Source organism: Ursus arctos, unplaced genomic scaffold (assembly GCF_023065955.2).
Source record: "Ursus arctos isolate Adak ecotype North America unplaced genomic scaffold, UrsArc2.0 scaffold_11, whole genome shotgun sequence".
Lineage (NCBI taxonomy): Eukaryota > Metazoa > Chordata > Mammalia > Carnivora > Ursidae > Ursus > Ursus arctos.
In genome coordinates, this window is record NW_026622775.1 from 13487079 (window position 1) to 13500154 (window position 13076).

A 13076-nucleotide genomic window follows, 5' to 3' on the forward strand; every position below is an offset into this window, starting at 1 on the left:
ACTTTCAATTTGAGAACAGTAGAAAAGTTCATGGTTACCCTAAAGCCAAGGACTGGTCTCTCAGTTAATCCACCACTACTTTTGGGCATTTGTGAATTTAGAAGGCCATGAACGATAATCGCTCCAGTATTTCTTTCTAGATTAGAAATATGGTACAGTAAAATGAAGCTGTAGTTTAGAAACAAAAAGACTTGAGTTTCAATACTGCCTACAACACCCATTACTGTACAGAACTTTGATGAGATTACTCTACCTCTCTGAGCCTCAGTTTCCTTATCTATAAAATGAAGATAATAATAAAACTTTATACATAGGGTTTTATGAACAAATTACATAAAGCACACATGCGAGCAAAACTTCAAGTAAACATCAGGTTCTCAGTAAATCTTTCTATCCTCATTCTCTGAGAAAGAAACTCCAGCAGTAATAATAAACTTTTAGATAGATCCTAGGTCTCAAACCACTTTAGTTTTTTTGTAAATGAAATCCATGTCCTTCTGTCGTTTATTAGAAAGCCACCTAAAAGTTGTTTAGATATTTCATGACTTATACTCGTGGTTAACTTGGGACTAGGTATGACTTGGAATTGCTTGTTAAGGATAGCATGATGCTGTAGCTCCCTCTAGGAATATATCTGTCTACTCTGTAATCTCATGACTGAAATAAAATTGCCTGCCCCAGTTAGGAAGGTGGGGAGGAAGAAACAAAATGGCTTCTCGCCATTGTTCACCTGACAGTGCCTTCCGAATGTGGTCTTGTCTCCTGGCCACCTCGAGCCTCTCAGGAGGTGCAGAGTAGGATAAGGTAAGCAAATAGCACTTGGACTCATGCCAGCCCACTAACAAAATGGACAGGTTAAACTTTGCAGTCTTCCATTTATCAGTGGCAATATCCTAATTTAAAGTCAGTTAGGAGTCCCTATTGTCCGTAGACAATCCACCGTTGGATTTTTTTAAATGACTAGATCAAATTTTTAACACTATACTTTTCCTTTTTCAGCTTCCAAACTCTGTAGCTTCTCAATTCTTACCACTCACCTGGACCCCACCTAGAAAAGATTATATAGAACCTATAGACCAGGGGCACCTGGGTGCCTCGGCCGTTAAGCGTCTGCCTTCGGCTCAGGTCATGATCCTAGGGTCCTGGGATCGAGCCCCGCATTGGGCTCCTTGCTCTGCTGGGAGCGTGCTTCTCCCTCTCCAACTACCACTGCTTGTGTTCCCTCTCTCACTGTCTCTGTCAAAAAAAAAAAAAAAAAAGAAGAACCTGTAGACCAAGTTCCTTGCAGACCTCTCCTACTGATGATACAATTGGACCACCCAGCTGAGGGCTGACCCAGTTCTTTGTTTTCTTCTCTGATAAAGCTGGAAGACTTAGGGTCCTGCAGCTTGCGTGAGTGGGTGGATCGGGTATGTGTGTGCCTGTGGTTGCAGATGCTTTCTCTCTCTCTCTCTCTCTCTCTCTCGGCTCATAGTCCATGTGAGCATGGAGTGGTATGGAAGAAGTGGAAATCAGCAGAAGCTCCTGGTGATCCCTATCCCATTCCTGCAGGGGATTGTACAAACTACATTCCTAACATGGCTTACAAGGCCCCTACTCGTATCTCCAGTCTCTTGCCCTTCCTTACGGTGTCCTCCAAAGTCTAAACACTCTAAACCTCTTTCACTCTCCCATCTCCTGAATGTACATGCTTTCTCTTGCTTTAGGTCCCAGCTTGGTCATTGACTGCTCTGAGAAGCCTGTCCTGAACTACCAAGGGTGGGTCAGGTAAGCCTACTTCTCCCAAATGTAGTGACCTTCTAAAGATCTCATAAAAGTGATAAAAGACAAAAACAGCCGATTCATGATAGCCAAAGAAATATTAATATCATCATGAAGACCAGAGACATCATGAGGAAGGGCAGTACAATGTTTCAAGCTCATCTCAAAGAAATAGCTTTCTAGAGATCATGAAATCCTTTCACCGCATCGCAGAGTAGGAGGGAACGTTTTTCTAGAGTATTTAAAAATATATCATTTATGGAAAACAGTATTTTCAGGCCTTTTCTAATCACTTCTGAATTTCAATCCCAACTTGTTTAACTTTTACATGTCAGAGAAAACTAGTGGTCTCTATCAGGCCCCTGTAAGAGAAGAATTTGAGGTACCAATGCAAGGAGCAACAGGAAGCTTTAAGATTACCATCCAATTCCTAGCAGCGAATGGGGAATGAGAAAGAATTCTAGTGTTTGCCTACAGAGACCACTTCATTCTATTTTAACTGTAATCCTCTAAATTTTAGAAATAGTAAGACCTGTTAAATTATGTCTTAGACTTTGCACCTGCCATGGATGGTTGGTTTTCTTCTGAACTGTAGAATTATAGCAGTGTATAGCAGGACGTCTGCCATATAATGGCCAGTGTGGCTTGCTGATTGTCCTTAATAACAGGACAGCCATTTATGTGATCCACATGTATCAGTTGAATGATCTTGAGTGAAGGATTTATAACTCTTTCATCTTCTCCTTCTTTGTAACCTAGGTCTATCCCCAAAATGATGAGTCTCTCTCAAGCAATTTGGATGGAATGTCGTTTATCTCCTATGCTTCTCATGCCACAGATAGTGGAAGACGGGTTTGCATTATCTCAGCTCTCCGTTGCCCCATCCAAACCATTATGTTTCTGCCCCCCCTCCTTTTTAAAGAAAGTCTTTTCTTTTGAGACCATTTTCTTTTGGCTGTCACCTTCCAGCCTACTTCATCATAGTTATCTGTCATTTACCTCATCTATCATTATATCATTATCTACCATCTGTCCCCATCTGACATTGCTATCTACCATCTATCACTGAAGATCTTGGCAGCTGGCTCTTCATCATCCTCTATGTCCTGCCATCATCCTGGGTGACCTCAAAGTCCACGTAGATAAGTCATTTGTCCCTCTGGCCTCACAGTTCTTTAACTCCTCATCTCTAGTAACCTTTACTTCTGTTACACTTTATCCATTTACATACAGGGCTGTAAGCTGTGATTTGTGTTCTCTAGAGTTTTACTTCTGTAAAATTTAACATGGGACTTTCTGACCACAGCTCTCCATCCTCTCAGCTTCTTTATTTTCTCCCATATCTCAGGAGAAAATGTGGCTTGAAGAGAACATCAGTCAGTTCCCTTTATTTTCTCCCACATTGGAACCCCCCTGGTTTCTTTACATTCTGCAATCAATATCCTATTGCCAATAAAAAAAAACCCTCTTGCACATTTCCCCTTCACAAACCCCTGTGCTATTACACATGTGTGCTTTCCATTCTATATATTCCATTATATCTATCTATCTATCTATCTATCTCACATCTTCTTTATCCATTTATCATTCGATGGACACTTGGGCTGCTTCCCTATCTTGGCTACTGTAAATAATGCTGCAGTAAACATTTCTTTCTTTTTTTAAAAGATTTTTTTAAGGTAATCTCTACACCCAATGTGAGTCTCAAACTCACAACCCCAAGGTCAAGAGTCACATGTTCTACCAACTGAGCCAGCCAGGTGCCCCTCATATGGCATTTCTATTTTTAACTTTTGAGGAACCCTCATACTATTTTCCACAAGAGCTGCACCAATTTACATTCTCCCCAACAATGCACAAGGGTTCTTTTTTCTCTATATCCTCACCAACACTTGTTATTCCTTGTCTTTTTGATACTCGCCATTCTGTCAGGTATGTGGTGATATCTCATTGTGGTTTTGATTTGCATTTCCATGATGATTAGGGATGTTGAACATCTTTTCATGTGTCTGTTGGCCATCTTCTTCTTTAGAAAAATGTCTCTTCAGGTCCTCTGTCCATTTTAATTGGGTTATTTGTTTTTTTGGTGTTGGATTTAATCATTTTCCTATACTCTTCTTCCCTTGCCTTCAGCAGATGACTTACACATTACTCACAGGGGAAATAAATCATCAAATAATAATCCCTTCAATTTCTGCCTTCTCATTTTCAACATTACCTGTTATCACTTTCTTTACTCCTATAAATTCTTTTACCCACTTATTTACTCAACAAAAATTAGAATTCCTACTGTGACCTAGGCACTATGCTAAAGTATAGAAGAAGAATGAATACATACAGTTTCAGTCAAGAGGAAGCAAGGCTTAAAATTATAACTGAGGGGGCGCCTGGGTGGCACAGCGGTTGGGCGACTGCCTTTGGCTCAGGGCGTGATCCCGGCGTTATGGGATCGAGCCCCACATCAGGCTCCTCCGCTATGAGCCTGCTTCTTCCTCTCCCACTCCCCCTGCTTGTGTTCCCTCTCTCGCTGGCTGTCTCTGTCTCTGTCAAATAAATAAAATCTTTAAAAAAAAAAAATTATAACTGAGGCACCTGCGAAGACTTTTCCCCCCTGCATCTTCATACTTGCACCTCTCTTTCTCTTTTATTTATTAAGCTGAGGTGGGATCTTTTCTCCTTCATATCAAGATGGTCAAGTCTTTCCCATTTTAAGAAATGAAAAGACTCTCTGGATTCTTTTGATGTTTCTAGAAACTATTCAGTCTTTCTCCTTCCCTTTAGAGCCAGGCTTCCTGAGACAATAATCTTATACTTGTCTCTGCATTCTTCTCTTCTATTAGTGCCTCAGTCTACTACAATACCAGCTTTCATATTCACCAGTCCGCTGAAACTACTCGCTGAGGTCATAGATGAATTTTTTGTTGCCAAACACTATGCACACATCTTGGCCTTTATTTTATGTCACTGAAGCATTCCAGAGCATTGACTCTTCTCCCCTTTGAAATTTCTCCTTTTCTTTTCCTGACTTGATTCTTTCTTGACATTCAACTTACTTCTCTGAATACTCCTTTTTAGGCTCTTCCCATGGGCAATTGTTCCTCATTTGACACCTTATATTTAAAGTTGTACCTTAAGATCTCTTTTCATTGCAGTCTACCTGGGCCATCTTTTTCTTTCCCATGTTTTCAGTTTTCATCTATGTGATTCCAGACTTCAGAGCTACAACTCAGATCTCTCTCCTACCAGGTACCTATTCCGTACCGGGTTTCTCTACCTGCGTGCTTTATCAGCACCTCAAACTCTACACAACCAGAAAGCAGCTTAACTTTTCACTCAGCCTGTTCTCTCCTGTTCTATTTCCTGTATCAGTGATTGATTCTGCCATTCTAGGGATAATTCTAGCATCTTTCCTATCCTTTATTCTTGGTTTTCCATTTTATCAACAAAACAACTTTTACTCCCTTATATCACTTAAATATATTCCCTCTTTGTATTTTCTAGTAGTCACCAACACTCACCTAGATTGCTATAATAATCTAAATGGTGTTCCCCTCCTCCTGTCTCTCAGAATCCATTTTGTCTGGAGAATTATCTTCATAGAATGCACATGTGACCATGTCTTTGCATATTAGCATTCAATAATTCCTTATTGGCATCAGCATAAAATTCTATATTCCTTACCTCTCCTATTCACCCCACTCTACTCTTCCCCTATCCAAGGTGCTCTGATCTCTCCCATCTCTATATTTTTGTCCATCTTCTTAACTCTGCATGTAAATCCCAGCCCTTACCCCATGCTCTCCCTGCCTAACACCCACTTAGGCTTTCAGAGTCAGCTCAGCGTCACCTATCCAACAAACTGCCTTCCCTTCCTCCTTCCTGCTGGCCTGGGCTAAATCTTCTTTGCCTGTGCTTCAGTATTGCCATCAGAACCCTTTTACACTTATTGTATTGATTGTAGTGTCTGTTAACCTTTTGTTTCTTCTGAGAGATTTTCAGATTTGAGGGCAGAGATAATTCAAAATAGGTCCAAAATATGTACAAAGTAAGCTTGTGTATCCTAATTAAAGCCTTTGTTGCCTGTTTAGAAGTGCCATTTGTTTCCTAGTCTGGGTTCAGCATGTGGGTGTTTGACCAGCAAACAGGTTGTTTAATAATGAACAGTACCCCACTGCCTTCTAATTTGATACTAGGGTCATGGGCTTACCCACTGTAATATTTTGACTCCCTGCCTATTTTGCAACCTAATTGAGGAGCCTCCATCTTGAGGCTTTCTGAAGGAAAGTTAATTGCTGATCATAGGCTCCAAAGCTATCTGGTTGGCAGAATACTACAAGGGACTTTGGCTCCTTGATGGAATGAAGCAAACTTTTATCTCAGAGTGAAAGAATAATATTGCCAAAGTGTTACTTTTTCGGCATGGCAGAAGTAATCCTGTAGAAATCAAGGAAATGTTACCAGTGTTAGGAAAAGCATCAGTCGGCATCACTATACCATAGCTTTACATCCTTGCTACAGAGAAACACGCTTAGTGGGAAGACTATCATGACTGTATATGTCACTGTAGAAAATTTTGAAAATACAGCTAAGCACAAAGGAAAGTAAAAATTACTCAAGGTCTTATCTCCCAAAGTAGTCAGTAGCATTTATATATATGTATTTATATACATATATACATATATATAATGAAATATATAACTATATATTACATGTATTATATATTACATATAATTATATATATTTATATACACACCATTTATATAAAATAAGCATGTTACACAAATAGGTGAGCTTATACTATATATATTATCTTACAAATCTTTAAAAATTAAGAATCTTATCAAAATTTTTCCATTTCATTAAATATTCCTCTACATCATTAAGAAATTTTAAAAACTTATTTATTTATTTATTTATCTATCTATCTATCTATCTATCTCGGTTGGGAGCAGAGGGAGAGGGAGAAAGAGAATCTTAAGCAGCCTCCACAACCAGCACAGAGCCCAGTGTGGGCTCAATCTCACAACCCTGAGATCATGATCTGAGCCAAACCAAGAGTCGGATACTTAACCGACTGAGCCACCCAGGTGCCCCAAGAAATTTTTTTAAAATTATAGGTTAAGGAGCAGTCAATGCAGATAACTTAGAAAGGAGAAAAAGGCATAAAAAAAAATCAAGGACTTATAATCCCGCCAAAGGTACGTAATTAATGTAATGTTTATGGCCAATTCATCTAGTTTCAAGTATGCTTGAATACAGACACGTGTGTGTGTGTATGTATTTACGTATTTCTATGTACTCATATGTGTATATATGTACACATAGGAATGTGTATGTGTATACTCCTATAAGTTGGTGTGTGCATAGAGACCCATGCACATATCTTCATTTGATCAAAATTTGTATTTTAGAAGGCTTCATTTGGCACCAAATATATGAGGGATTTGAGGGACTCATCTGGAAGAAAAGGCAAATTAAATACTACTATAACCTTGCTGAGAAATGAGAACTGAAAATAAGATGGTGAAAGTGAGACCAGAGAAAAGAGAACCACAGCGACGTGGGAATGCCCTAGACGGCTGTTAGACTAGATTAGCAGATGAGACAGCAGATGCCAGCTGTGCCAGATGTGTGTGCTATCTCCCAAGGGCATCAGGGCACAGTCTTCTCTTTTCAGTGAGTTAATCTATATGGAAGACCAACCTTTGAATTACAGATAAAGTCCCTAAACAACATCAGTCAGTCAGACATTGAAATTTGCCCCCAATGAATGTTTGTTCCCTTTTCAATAGGCATTTGCTTCTTAAATCATCTCACTGTTAAAGAAACAGATTAATTTAAGTAGAATCACTCTCCTTAATAAATTGGCCTTTTACAATCTGTTTGTTTATTCATCCATTCATTCCTCTACTTATCCTTCTGTAACGGTAGGTTGAGTGAGCATAGTTTATGTAGTTTAACTAAAATGCAAGTTTATTTTTGTCTTAATCTTTCACTGGGAGAAGTTTTTTCCCCCAATCCTGCTTAAAAAACTAGGCAGTCCCTAGTTTTTTCCGCCCATTCAAAGAATAAAGTGTTCTATCAGGGCCTCGAATCAGACAGCTCCAGGGGGCACTATTTGCATTATAATCTTTGTAAATGAGTCTCCTGGAGTTTAGCTCCAGTAGATTCTAATGGGAATTGTGCCCCTGGAGTTCTGCAACAGGACCTTGCCTCCTAAGGCCAAGTTCATATCAAAATCATAGTTTTAATTCAGTATTTAGGAATGTTTTATCTAACATATTAAAGAATACTTTACTCTTTATTCAAAGTTGAGACTTCTCTACACTCTACCTTCATTCCAGGGCCTGGCTGTAGGCAAGCCAGCAGTCGTGGGGGGAGAGTCTGCCATAAACCTTCTTGCTTCTGACTTCTAGGGTTGGGGAGCAGAATGGAAGGTAGAGAGAGGGAGGGCCCCTTTTATTGCCCTGGCTCTCAGTCTAACTCTCCAGACGTAGCAGTGCCTCATCCTCAGAGCCCCTCAGCTTCTGCCCTGCCAGCTACTAGGTCGTCTTCAGTCCTCTCAGACCATCCTCTTGGACAGGATACCTTTTTAAATGACCCCAGGATAATATTCCTACCATTAGTTTTCATCTAGTTCCTAGAATTCCCATACTTTCGACCACTATGAGAGAGAAGAGTGCAGTACCTTCCTAGTCACCCGCCTCTATCCTGCTGTCATAGGCTGCTTTAGCAGGCACAGGTGATGGGCTGACCCTCACTCAGGACTGGGAGGGGTGAGGCCCTTGCCTTAAGAGCAAAACTAAAGGGGATCCCAAAAAACTCAGCACACTGAAGATAAATAATATTTTAGTGAAACATTTAAAAAAATAAATCTTAATGGAAACAAATATGATGGGCAAGATATCAAAATTTTATTTTTTTAAGATTTTATTTATTTATTTGAGAGAGAGATAGCAAGAGAGAGAGCAGGAGCGAAGGGGGGAGGAGAGGGAGAAGCAGGCTCCCTGCGGAGCAGGGAACCCATCTAGGGGCTCGATCCAGGACCCTGGGATCATGACCTGACCCGAGGGCAGACACTTACCCAACTGAGCCACTCAGGCACCCCAAGATATCAAAATTTTAAATAAAGACAGACTTAGTGCAGGAGATAGTTCTTTGACTGTCTTGAGGTACATTGCAAACAATTCTTTTCATTGTTCACCCACAGCACATCTATCTTTCCAAAGAAATAGTCCTCAAAAAAAAAAAAATTCTCTCAATTGCCATCATCTTTTATACCTATATTGAAATTTGGGCTCTGTGGCTTAAGAGTTCCCTTTGAAATGTATTTTGTGTATTGTTGTATTGGTCAAAATTTCCAATTTAAATTACAGTTATCCATCTGTCATCCATCTGTTTACCCATCAACCCATCAACCCATCCATTCATTTGCTGGGGTTGTGTATGAAGGAGAATAAAGACAACCTTTGGGGTGCCTGGCTGGTTCAGTCAGAAGAGCATGCGACTCGATCTTGGGTCATGAGTTCAAGCCCCACGTTGGGTGTAGAGATTATTTAAATAAATAAAACTTTTTTTTAATTTAAAAAAGGACCATCTTCAAAAGCTAATGACTAATCCATTCTAAGAGATGGTTAAATGAATGACTGTGAAATGGAAATATTTACAGTTACAAAGGGAATACTAAGTTGGTCTGCCTCACCAAGTGGGCCCTGAACCCATATTGATGTGTAAAATTAAAGGGAGTCACAGTGCATTTTAGTCTCCTATTAAAGATGTCCCCTAAAACATGCCTGTTACTAACTCCTCTATTCTGCTTACATCCCCACCTCTACAGAGTCAGTTCTTATGAGCTCTTGTGAAACAGTGCGCTCCATAATTTCTCGTCAGTTTGTTGTGAGTGTAAGTAGAGACTCACCTTCAGAGGTAGAATGATGAGCCTGTATTGTTCAGAGGAAAATTAAGGACCTTCAAGCTAGTAAATTGTCAGTTCCTTTGTCAAGAGTGCTTTCAAATGTTTTAACATAGTGGATTAAGTTAAACTTTGTGTCAAAGAATACAGGTATGTGTCATTGTAGGCACTGAGATTTTTTTGAAACCTATTTTCAAAGGTTTTTTTGTTTGTTTGTTTGTTTGTTTGTTTTTAAGCTGACGTATTAAAGGGGTAATTTAGTCAATAATATGTGTTGTCTATATAGCTGGCTTCCTACAGAGCTATTGGCTCCAGTGATTTTGAGTAGTCGGAAAGAATTCTCTAAAATCAATGAAGGCACCTTTTGGCCTGTTTGTGTAACCTGGCACAAATTAGTAAGCTCCCCGCTGGAGTCCAACTGCAGCGTACGGTCCAGTAACATCCAGGGGTCAGCTATTGTTCCCTGGGTCCGTTAAATGCCCCTGCTCCATTAAGCACAGCCTAAAATGCATCTGGCTCAATAAACAAAGCTGTAATATGCTAGCCACAGAAAAGAGGATTTTATAGAACTGTTCCTGCTTGGAATAGCATAATCGGAAATTGAATTATGTTCCAAAAAGTTGTCTTAGCCCATGGCATATGAGTTCTAAAACCCCAAAATGCCAAAATCTTGCTATGTAAAAATGATCCATATAATACAAAAACAGACACATAAATTGAATTGAATTTCACAACATGTTGTTTTCCTAAAATACACTGTCTAAAGAGTTCTTGCAAATCAGTTCCTGCTGTTTTATACATGACGATATTTACACTGAATTACAACAGCCCTCCTGCAGCGGAGGCCAGCTTGTTCGGAGAGTGAATTAGGGCCCAATGACACCAGGGACTCTCTGGCCCCATTGCTGCAAGTGAGCAGAAGGTCAGTGAAACTGAAGCATATTATGAAGTTCACATTTCTAACAAACATCTTCCAAAGAATAAAATGGGAATTCAAGAAACATGTACAAGTTCACTTAATATTCTTTTTTTTTTTTTTTAAAGATTTTATTTATTTATTCGACAGAGATAGAGACAGCCAGCGAGAGAGGGAACACAAGCAGGGGGAGTGGGAGAGGAAGAAGCAGGCTCATAGCGGAAGAGCCTGATGTGGGGCTCGATCCCATAACGCCGGGATCACGCCCTGCACCGAAGGCAGACGCTTAACCGCTGTGCCACCCAGGCGCCCCACAAGTTCACTTAATATTCTTAATTAACATAGCATAGATATGAAAGAATACATCCCACATACATAGTACAAAGGATAAGCAAATCCCATTTTAGCCTTTCCTAGTTTATTTTTTATTTTTATTTTTTTAAATATTTTATTTATTTATCAGAGAGAAAGAGTGCACGCACAAGCAGGGGAGCTGCAGGCAGAGGGAGAAGCAGGCTCCCCACTGAGCAGGGAGCTGGATGCGGATGCGGGGCTCCATCCCAGGACCCTGGGATCATAGCCTGAGCCGAAGGTAGACACTTAACCGACTGAGCCACCCAGACGTCCCTAGCCACCCCTAGTTTAAAAAGTAGAATAGTGCTGTAGGAGGTTTACCTCCTTAGTGCTCACTATTCCCAAAAGCACTAAGGGCTCTCTGCCTTAAGCATCTGAGATGCTTTGCCTGCAGGCTTTCCTCTGGTCAAGAACCATGCTGAGCCCCTGCAAGCAGGGCATGCGGGATGTGCCAGGGAATGAAGCCATCAGGAGCAACCCTCATGTAATAATGGGCAGGAGCTGGTAGATAGATATCTAAATTTCTTTGTCCCTCAGGTAGGATGACTTTGACACTATTCTCTACGGTGTTCAAGAGGTCCCCATTGAGGGGCGCCTGGGTGGCTCAGTCGTTAAGCGTCTGCCTTCGGCTCAGGGCGTCATCCCGGCATTATGGGATCGAGCCCCACATCGGGCTCTTCCGCTATGAGCCTGCTTCTTCCTCTCGCACTCCCCCTGCTTGTGTTCCCTCTCTCGCTGGCTGTCTCTATCTCTGTCAAATAAATAAATAAAATCTTTAAAAAAAAAAAAAAAAGAGGTCCCCATTGATTTTGAGCCTCGGTTGCTCACGGTAATAATCTGCTTGTAATTTACCCTGTGTAGACTTCCTTTCTTTTCCTTCCCTTCCCATTTGACTTCTCCCCTCCCTTACTAGTATCTGCAGGGATAACTTCCTACTTATACTCAAATTCTCACATCAGTGTTTGCTTCTAGGGACTCTAATGATTGGCAGTACTCTTGCAGCTCCTTATTTTTGTCCGCAATTTTAACTCTGTTTCTCTCCAACCAAGCGTAATTACTGCTTTGATATTTTATGTTTATCATTGCTTTGCCTTTTTAATGGTTTATTAGATATATTAAAGATATTAGTAACTGGCAATACATTTTTAGGATTTTTTATTTTGAACTGAACAAATTTATTTCATGCTGTATACATCCTTCTATGATTTTTAAAGAACTAACCATTATGTTTCTAAGACTCATCCATGACTTAACTTTTTGTTGCTATGTCAATAAAGCTATGAATATTTCTGCGCACTGCTCCTGTTACACATGTCAAGAGTTTACCTAGAAGTGAAATTACTGAGTAATAGACTCTGTACATCTTCATTTTTTTTAAGTCACATTTCCTAGTAAAGACAGTAGTTCTAATACATTTGTCTAATTTTGTTTCCTTTAAGAATCTAACGCTTTTAAAAAGGCAAAAAATCCACAGATATGGAGAAAAGAGAAGATGAGACAATATCAATAAAATGTTTAAGTCTGAAAAGTAGATGGATGAATGGTAAATTGCTTGGTAGAACTGAGAAAGCCAAACCTAAGTCAGGGTAAGGGATGATGGGAAGGAATCAGAGAACCAACTTAATTTATGCTGCGGAATCTTCCAAAGGCCCCCTAATTGGTGCCTCTGGAAGATGGGATTAAAGGAGCTAGCTGAAATATAGTGAATTGATTGAAAGTGTTTAAAGAAGCAGTTAAATTCTCAATCGCCTTCTCTTCTTCCATGAGCAATTGTCCCTCACAGCCAGCAAATTATTCTCCAGAGAAGCTAACACAGAACTGACTGAGGAAAAATAGACACAGCTGAAGACACAAATACTGTGAAGAAACAGGAAGATTAATTGAATGTGTGCCTACTAAATATGGAGAGATCCACCCTATTCACTTTTTAGGACACTGGCAGCCAGACCTTTACTCTCTATCTACAAAATTTTAGAAGAGTCTTCTCTGGAGTATCTGACCAGCCCATGGAGAAAGACCTGAAGAAAATGTCATTGCACTTTCCCCAAAAAATGGCCCGCCTAGATCACCCAGAGGGAAGTTCACAGTTGACAAGCTCACCGGGCCTTTAGTCACAGACCTTGAAAAATGAAC

The 13076-nt window shown here is 40.1% G+C and overlaps 1 long non-coding RNA gene across 2 annotated transcripts in view; it reads left to right on the plus strand.

Annotated features, from left to right (window-relative positions):
• LOC113255614 (uncharacterized) overlaps positions 1 to 13076 on the plus strand; it is a 62154-nt gene that overhangs the window by 33152 nt on the left and 15926 nt on the right. Inside the window, exons 4-5 of one of the 2 annotated variants that reach the window (XR_007187937.2) lie at positions 1707 to 1767; positions 2521 to 5848. This is a non-coding gene — a long non-coding RNA (uncharacterized LOC113255614). Of the gene's footprint in view, positions 1 to 1706; positions 1768 to 2520; positions 5849 to 13076 lie in introns of those variants that run through there. The other variant, XR_006409608.3, reaches the window with a different exon arrangement.